This window comes from Phasianus colchicus, chromosome 1 (genome assembly GCF_987193195.1).
Source record: "Phasianus colchicus chromosome 1, bPhaCol1.hap1.1, whole genome shotgun sequence".
NCBI lineage: Eukaryota > Metazoa > Chordata > Aves > Galliformes > Phasianidae > Phasianus > Phasianus colchicus.
This window is the reverse complement of record NC_143436.1, coordinates 187,893,386-187,902,839: the sequence shown is the minus strand read 5'-3', so window position 1 is coordinate 187,902,839 and position 9,454 is coordinate 187,893,386. Positions and strand designations below refer to the sequence as shown.

At 41.0% G+C, this 9,454-nt stretch overlaps 1 protein-coding gene across 4 annotated transcripts in view; it reads left to right on the top strand.

Annotated features, from left to right (window-relative positions):
* FAT3 (FAT atypical cadherin 3) overlaps nucleotides 1-9,454 on the top strand; it is a 401,703-nt gene that overhangs the window by 194,191 nt on the left and 198,058 nt on the right. The gene's annotated exons all lie outside the window — the stretch shown is intronic.

The following is a 9,454-nucleotide window of genomic DNA, read 5'->3' as shown; positions in this document are numbered from 1 at the left end:
ATTGCAGGGGTACAGTGGGTGCAGCTCTTGGCCTCCTCCCCGCTCTGTCTCAAAGGTATCAGCTCCTCAGCTCCTTGCTCCTCCATCTGAGCTGACAGTGGGTACATCTGCATCAGCATCCACAGAGACATCCCCCTACCCATCTCTCAGATGTCTCTCTATAGAAATATATTTAATTGATATGTATCTATATATTTCTGCCAATTTTTTGCCCAAGTTGCAAAATATTTGTTTTGTTTTGTTTTGTTTTGCTTTTGTGTAAAAGGAAAGGTTTTTCAAAATAAACATATGAAGTGTATCTTTTTCTTGAATTTTTCCATTCATAGCATGCATAGCGCACTATGTTTTTTCCTCCTCTCCTCATTCTTTTACATGAGAGAAGAAAGACAGCAGCAGTCTTAGAATAAAAGTGCTTGGTTGCAGGTTCACTGGACTGTGTATGTAGAGCCACCTAGGAAGGCTGAGCTTTTCAAACATGGTGCCCAGCTGTGCTCCTGGAAGGTGAAATTCCTTTATTTTCAGGAAAAAAACTGTCTTCTCTGTCTTCTTAACAGAGTTAAAAAATGCAATATCTAACAGTATCTCAGTTCCCTCTTCCAATACCGTAGCTCAAGATTATTTTTATAGGGAAAATTTAGAGGAAGACACGTTGTGTACGGCCAAAGTGAGATTTAGGAATGTGTCTGAGTACCTGATGTCCCATTACAATTGTGTGACAGCTGTAGCCATTTGTCCTAGAGTTATGATCCTAAATCTTCTTCCTCGCTGTGTAGGCAGTAGGACTCACTTTTAAATGAAGAAGTTCGAAGTCTCTTGTCAGATCCTCATCTCTTTTCAAGCATGTCTGCATCCTGTGTCAAGCCATGCACTTGAAAGGATCACATTGCCAAGGTTCTCAGTTGCCTGTTTGAAAACCTAAAATTTGCACTGCCTCGCTAAGAAGGTGAAGAAATTCAGCCTGTTTAATTTGTCAAGAAAACTTCAAGAGGTGATGCTTTCACAGTTTGTTGGTGCTTACACAGGGACAGGACTTCTGACAAAAGTTTTCTTTCATCTAAAAGATAAAAGGCATAAAAGTCAGCGGAAGGTAAAGTGAGATTAATTCAGACAGAAAAAAAAAAAAAATCATATTTTTCTGTCTCAAGATAATACTAGCTGTAAAGGGGCTGTTCTGAAGTTGCAATCCATGAAGCAGTCTGAGCAGTGAAAGTCCACAAGTGCTGTTATGCAGGTGCTCAAAGTAGATGGTCTTACCTGCAATGAAAACCTTTAAATGCATAACAAACAAAATTTAAACCCGAAATGACCATAGCAGTTTTGCACAGAAAGCTGGGAGGAAAGGCCATGTCTGTTCTGGGAATAGGTAATATATATTCAAATACATATCTGTGAGTTCCAGTATTTTCTTGCTCTGGTTTTCTCAAATAGCATTTTTACCATGCGTCTTTATAAATAAATCAATGAAAGAAAAAACTTATTTAACTCATTTTATTGTATGTATTCTTATAGTGCTTCTTATAAAACAAAAATGAAAAGTTGTTAACTGCAACTTGCCTTACATACAGAGCATCATTTTCTTGTTCCTACACAGCTGAAACATTTGCAGACCACATTCTTTTTAAATCACTCTTTCACTGATAGCAGAGTGTAATGGAGCTTTTCAGAAACTTCTTGTAAGAAATTTTTGGATTAAAAAGTTTCCTATCAGTTTCTGCACAGCAATAAGCACATTCAGTGAGGTGTGGTATAAGAGTGACTTCTTCCATGTCTAAGGGCAAGTCATATTTTATCATCACACAGCCTTCCTGCAATTTAGTATGCTGAAAGAAATTAATTTGACTGTTTACAATATTTAATTTTCAATAATTATTCAAGCATATACAACTGCAGACATTTACAGTATGTAGTAAACAGATGGATTAGCAATTGTGCATGTAATTAGAAATTACACTTAAAATACAAAAGTGCATTTGAATATTCAGTTGCTTTTAAAATGAAAAAAAAATGTAGAAATGTAGCTCAGAGTGGTTTAGAAATGCTTTATAGGAACAAGAGCCTGTGAAGTGTCCTTCATAAGTGAGTCCTTGCCATAAAATATTCAATGCATTGCAACTGCAAGTAGCGTACACATTTTGTTTTTTAAAGATAAGACAAACGCATTCCAACTCGGTGATAATTCTGGCACTGGTGTCATCTTGGGATGACTGTGGGTTTACTTTGCCACCATCCAAGCAGAAGCATCCCTCTTCATTGTGCACCCACGCCATCGGCCGGGCTGATGGTGCTGCCCCTGGCTCCCACTCACACCTCAGCCCTGCCTCTTCCAGGGGCCGCTTGAGTCCTGACATTTGAGAAATGATTTTGTTAAGACAAGATAAATCTTTCCCAGAAATAGTGGAACTGTCAGGATGTGAATGTACCGTAAATGAGTAACAGCCTGATCTTATTACTTTAGAGTTTATCCTTTTCCCACCTTGAATTTTGTTGCAATCTTTCATTCTGTCTGGTCAAGATTGATTTGTAAGATAGGTGGCACAGCAAATGTGGTAAACTCATCAAAAATGCCAGCCAATTATTTTTAAAAGTGCCTTTTGAGAAGCCATTTTAGATGCTTTTTAAAATAGCACTGCCCATATGAGCTTATAATGAAGTCCCTGGTTTGGCTGTCTTGATGCGGTGCGTTGGCACTTCCAGTGTTCTATATCTAACTCAGTGCTGGTGTAAAAGAAGCTCAACTTCATTTTCTCTGCTGGTTTAATTTGAAAAAAGGAATAAAAAAATAAAAATGCCGCTCTTTTGTTAGATAGATGCTTGTAAAGAAGGGACTAGAACCGTGCTGTAACACCTACAAGACGTGAGTTTTTTCCTGCTCTCAGTGAAGTCAGTGGGATTTCTGCCATTGCTGCAGATGGGTGTGGGACTGAACCCTTAGTATTCATCTGAGTGTGAAGAGAGAAAATATATTTAGTTGGGCTCCTATGAGACTATTAGATACAAATTCTTGTCCAAGATAACTGCTGGAGCTAATTTCCCTGGCCTTCCAGCATAATGACCATAAATTCTGTTATTAGTGTGGAATAACCCTTTCTGCTGTATCTGGCTCCTCACTTTAAGGGGACTGTAACAAAACATGGGGAAAAAATGCAAATCGTTCAATTCTTTGCCCTCAAAAGTTGACTATATTTAAAGGATTATTTTAGCTTCAGGAAAAAAATTACTAAGTTGAAGATGATATTCCTGTTGCTATGGTTGTAATCCCATTATTTTTGTAATGTTATTGTACTACCATTTTTAATACTGTGCTCCATTTGTTTGCTGATAGAAGTGATTTTATTCAAGACCTTCCAGCACAGTGCATGAAAGCCCCACTATTTTTCCTGCTTATAGCATTGTCTGGTTTAGAGGTGAAAGCAGAGGTTTTGCAGTGTGATAGCATAGTGAATGAAAAGATTCATCACCATAAGGTCACAGGGGTTTTTAGATCACCTGCACTGACCCCACACATAGTTCAGGTTGTAGAAAATCACCTAATTACTTCTGCACTGACATGTCTAACTGGTATTTGACCAAAGCTTCTATTCCAGGAAGTTACTGACTCAAAGGCTACAAGGCCTTTTTTTTTCCTGATGCTTATCTCCCTCATTCTTTGAAATGTCTGCTTTATTTTTCATTTGAATCTGTTTGCCTTTTCTTTCCAGCTGCTGACTTTGGTTGTACCTTTGTGTGCTGCAATAAAGAGCCCATTACTTTCTAGTAATTTCTCCCTGTGCAGGTACTAAGGTGCATTAATGCAATTATTAATTAATTACATATAGTTTAGTTCTTTAATGCAGACAGAAGAAGCACTGATTTAATTAGCACTAGATTTAATTGACTTCCATGTAGGAAAACACAGGTGGCTCTGCCCCCAAAAAGCTATGGTCACAGTCCAGCAGTGACCTCCAAAGTCCTTCCTCTCCAAGTCTTCACGTTCAAAGTCAGACTGAATGCTGAGCTCCAAGGACCTTACTGACATGAGAAGCAGCAGCTGCCATTGCAGCAGAGGAGATGTTCCAGGTTATCATTCACAAAAATTATTGGTCATGGCTCTGGCTTCCATGGTAAACTGATAGCTGCTTAATTTCTTTTCAGTACAGATAGGAAGTAAATGCATATGGCTTAGCCATTTGTCATATACTGTGTATATTGCCTCCCTCCCCAAGGGCAAATTGCTGAGTTATGTTTATGGTTAAAGATGAATTTTTTTTTTTTTTTTTAAGTGTATTTTGTCTTTTGCCGTGTGTTTTGTTTGTTTTTTTTTTTTTCCTCACCCCAATTAATGTTTCATTTACTGTCCAAAGCTGGAAAAATTGGTACTACATCTAAGCACATAGAAAGCATTTTGGGGGTTGAAAATTTAGCCAGCTGGTAGGTTTGTATGCTTCCCAGTATGTATTTTCTGAAATGTGCAGCAGAAACTCATCGAAATTCCCATTGTTTTCATCTTTGTTGCCTCTGCCTTCAGGTTTGCACACATTGCAAGCCTGACCAATGAGGTTCATCAGTCACAGTCAACCAGTAGTGCAGAAGAGGAGTAGTCCGGTCTGATCCAACTGCGTAGTCACAGGGACACATTGGTCCCCCAAAACACCAACATTGGCATCCAGGCTACTGGTTCTTGCTTCCCCATCAATTCACTGACTCCGCTGCTTGGCCAGAAGGATACTTGCTTTGTTAACTGCAAGCAAAAAGTGGCTACTGGCACAGAAAATAATGCAGCAAATCAGTGTGAGTAGTGCTTTTGAGAAACAGGGCTTTTGGGGTAAGAGGTTTGCCGTAGGTTCTGATGGAAAGCTCTGACAGGGTCACACGTTTGAACTCGACTCCTCTGAGCTCCAGCTAAATGTCCGAACCACAGGATGCTGCACTGTAGCAAATTGCCAGTTAACTCATTCTCGTATTAACAGTTCTGCGTTAGTGTAAAGTGTGGTGTAATTAAGACTTGGATCCCTTCCTCTGCTCTGCCATAAGGATCCTGCATGATTTAGAAATATCTCCTGGGGCAGCTTCCTCAGTGTTGAGTTTTGGGACTTTGTTCCATGCAGCTGCACAGAGCTAACAGACACAGACAGAAGGAAATCGTGACTCAGCCCCCAAGAAAATGCTGCAACTGACTAAGAGGATGAGACTATCTGAAGCACAAAAAGAAAGTACATCTTTGTTGTCTTCATTTGCCTTCTGTCTTAGGGTAGACTGAACAGATTTTCCACCTTTAATTCCACAAATACAGGTGTGTTTGTTTGTTTGTTTCTGGGGATTATTTTCATTTTCTTTTTTGTAATTGGAAGCTGAGAGTCTCTTGTAATTACAAGAGTATCAAGGCCTGGAACTTCAGCTAAAATACTTAGCACCAGGAAAGGGTTGATAAATGCTTGACAGGGCCCATACTGATCACAGACTTCCAGGGAGTGAAGTATGTGGTGACCACTTGGTTGTGCCTGGCTTCTTGCAATGAAACTGTGTTGAGCACAGCTTTATGACTGCAAGCACTAGCAGTAATGATCCCTCTCTTCCTTTCTGTGGTCTTGTGTGAGTTATTTCATTACCGCCTGTAATGTGCTTTGAGACCTTGGATTGAAGAGCAGGGTGATTATTATGGTAGTTTAATAATATTGTTTAGAAGGATATAATATTCTGCGGCACTGGATTTCACTAAAATGCAATATGCATTCAGTGTAAATGCTCCCTATCACCAAAGTCAACCTGCAAAGTCACACATGGCATTGCTGCTGCTCTGTCTGCAGCTGCTCAATGTGCAGCGTGGTGACCTTCAGGCCTTGGTACTGCTGCAAGGCACAGCTTCACCCCAGTTCCACACCTTCACTGAGATCTTTATCTGCATTTAGGTCTCCCTGGCAGGGAGGTTTGTCTATCATGTCCAGATTTTTGTGATTTCTAGCAAAAAATTCTGTGTGGCTTAATTCTTGGTGATCGCCATCCATTAGAGCCAGCTCTATTCCTAGCGTCTGAGCCAAAATCAATGCACGGTGTTATAGGTTTCAAGTCTGGAAGGAGCAGATGTGAGCAGATGTTTGGAGACGTGCAAATTTCAAAATATCCTGTAAGTGGAATGACCTTTTTTCATCCAGTTCTACGATCTTGTAAGTACTGTGCAACTTTCAAGACTGTTGTGCTCTAGTGCCTTTTCTATCTCTTGCTTTTTGATCAAAGGAAAATGTAAGGTCATTAAAAGATATAATTTGCAGCCTAAGTTGGTGCCTTAAATAGTGTATATACTAAGGTATATATTAAATTGCATTTGGCTGTGTTTTATTCAGACCTTTGCATCATGCTTAAACATCACAGAATCTAAATGCCTTTCAAGAAATCATTAACCAATCCATTTAACATCACCAGGAAAACAGGCTTATTCTGAATAATGAATAAAACTAATATACTCTTCAAACTCCCTGCTGCATTAGAGCTTATATAAGCAAGTAACTAAAAAAAAAAACATCTTCAGTTTCCTTCTGTAGGTAAAGCACAGATAGAAAAACCTCCAGAGTGCAGATCTTCCCATTATGGTTTTATTTAGATGGGGACGAATGTCTCTTTGATGGTCCTAAAGAGCAAGTAGCAGTACCTTAATGTAGCCCTCTGGAGTCTTACAAGTATGGCAGAACATGTGGCTCCAGATAAGAAAACCAGAAGGTAGAAGGATGCTTCGGGGTGAGAATTTCCATGACTTTGCTTCTTCTGTCTTACCTGTTCCCTGTCATACAGCACTACTGGGCACCACAGAACAGGTAATATGCAAAATCTTTACTCTTTCGTGCTCCAGTTCAGCAACATATTCAGTAAAGGAAGAGGAAAAAAAGGTGGGAAATTATGCACATTTATATGTATTTTGGCATCCAGCCTGTTTTTATATTTTGCTTATCTTGGGTCTGGAACAATTAATTTTGGTCCACATCTGGGACCTCTGTAGGCTGTCATAGCATAAATGATGAAAATGGCAAAGCTGGTCTTTTCCACCAAAGAAAGCATGTACATTTTTCCCTTACTTGGTCACAGAAAATGGGAAATGACAAGAAGCTTTCAGATTTGGCTTTTCAGATTGATTCCTGACTGTATGTGTCATTCAGTACACATAAATGCAGCTTAACGATAAATTCCAAAGGGAAAGGAGGAATTAGGGGGAATGAATCTGACAATCTTTGATAGAATACAGTTTTTTGGCTGATTATCATCTAGTTACAATTAAAGATCTTTAACCTTTTTAACCTCCTGTGATTTGTAAATGTAAAACGGAGTGTGCATCTCTCTGAAGATGTTGCACAGAAGAAGAAAAAAGATGTTGAGTGAAACTATCAAGTTTTAATTTACATAGCAAATCTGCTTGTTACTTGAATTGTTTTTCAGAAGGCAGTTTGCAGAGGAAGAATATTCTTCTGACATTACTTACTGATTAGATATCAAAGCTGAGGGGAGTACAGTGGTAGGCATTGGTGGACTTTTTCTTCTGTTCTTGTCTGGTTAAAACAAATTCTAATATAATATTAAAAGTACTGTTTTAATCACCAATTAATGTTTGGCTGTAAAAGCATTAAGATACATAGTTATAGTTTTACAGGTAAGCAGGCAATTTTCTACTTGTAGGGACATCAGAAAATTACAGAATCACAGAAACACCAATGTTGGAAAAGACCTACAAGATCATCCAGTCCAACCATCCACCCATCACCAATAGTTCTCACTAAATCATACCCCTCAACACAAAATCCAAATGTTCCTTGAACACCTCCAGGGTCGGTGACTCCACCACCTCCCTGGGCAGCCCATTCCAGTGCCTGACCACTCTTTCAGAAAAGTAGTATTTCCTAACGTCCAGCCTGAATCTCCCCTGGTAGAGCTTGAAGCCCTCTAGTGCTATCACCAGTTAGACAAGAGAAGAGGCCAACCTCCAGCTCACTACAAGCTCCCTTCAGTTATAGAGAACAATGAGGTCTCCCCTGAGCCTCCTCTTCTCCAGACTGAACAATCCCAGCTCCTTCAGCCGCTCCTCATAAGGCCTCCAGCCTTCAACAAAACCCTCACCAGCTTTGTTGTCCTTCTTTGGACACGCTCCAGGGCCTCAATGTCTTTCTTTCAGTGAGGGGCCCAAAACTGGACACAGTACTCCAGGTGTGGCCTCACCAGAGCTGAGTGCAAGGGACAGTCGCTTCCACGTTCCTGCTGGCAACACTTTTTCTGATGCAAGCCAAGACGCCATTGACCTTCTTGGCCACCTGGGCAAGAATTAGAATTTAATGTCACCACTCTAGCCTCATTTTCCTTGCTGTCAGTTAAAAACAAGCAAACAGAAAATTGTGGTCATGTGGGCTGAAAAGCAACCTGCAGTGACTAATTGCCTGCAAGCATGCGCTGCTTGGGTGCGGAGGCAGATAAAATCGCCAGTTGTTTTTTAAATGGAGGGCTCAAAACTTGTGCTTCACAGTTGCTCAGGGCTCCAGCAAAAGGTTACTGATCAGCAGCTGTTAAGAAGGAGCATGTTTTCATAATCACGAAGAGCAGATTGATCAGTCTCAGCTTTTCCTTTAAGGATGAACAAAAGGGGTCTACATTTTCTGTATTATAACGATCTTCCGAAATGAGGCCATGATATTTTCCTGAGTCTGCAAGTGTTCAGCTTGTTCTGCCTCTCTGCAGCTGTTGAGGTATAAATAGGCTGTGTGGGCTTCTGCAGGAGTCTGGCTGTGAAGTCTCTCACGGATTGTGCTGTTTTTGACTTGCTGCATTTGGAAGTGCTTCCCGGGAAGCAGCGGGAGCTGTGCTGGTGCAGGAAGCCCTCACAGCAGCCAGCGGGTAAAGGAGCGGCAACCCTGTGCACATACATGCAGCCTCATTTGTGGAGAAGAAATTGTAAAGCCGATCGGCTTTTATAGTAGTGCTTAACTAGTGACAGAGGACCACTGCAGTGTGGCTGAAAAGGCTGCCAAGGTGCAGGCATCAGGCACACCCTTTCCCTCACCCCCAGCTGCCCCTCCCCAGACGCAGCTCCATGCTGTTCCCTCTTGCTGTCACACAGAGCAGAGCTCAGCGTTGCCATCCGCTCCCTGAGAGGAGCTGCAGCTGCCATCAGGCCCCCCCTCAGCCTGCTCAGTTCTGGGCTGAGCACAACACATAACTCAGATACTCCTCACCTGCCTTCATACAGAGGCCTGGTGCTGGGGAAGGTGTGTGTTGGAGGAGAAACTTATAATCTTCTATACGATACACCAGCAGCTGGGTAGAACTTGCCTCTGGTGTTCTGTACTATGAACTCGTATCAGACACAGTGCAGGAGGACCAAATGCACCCTGGATTCAGTTCATTCCCATTATGTTATAGAAAAGTTACTGATGGAGAAGACCCTGAAGAAAGGAGGTGGAGAACATCTGCTGGCCTTCCTCATTTTGTTACATTTGGGGAAATG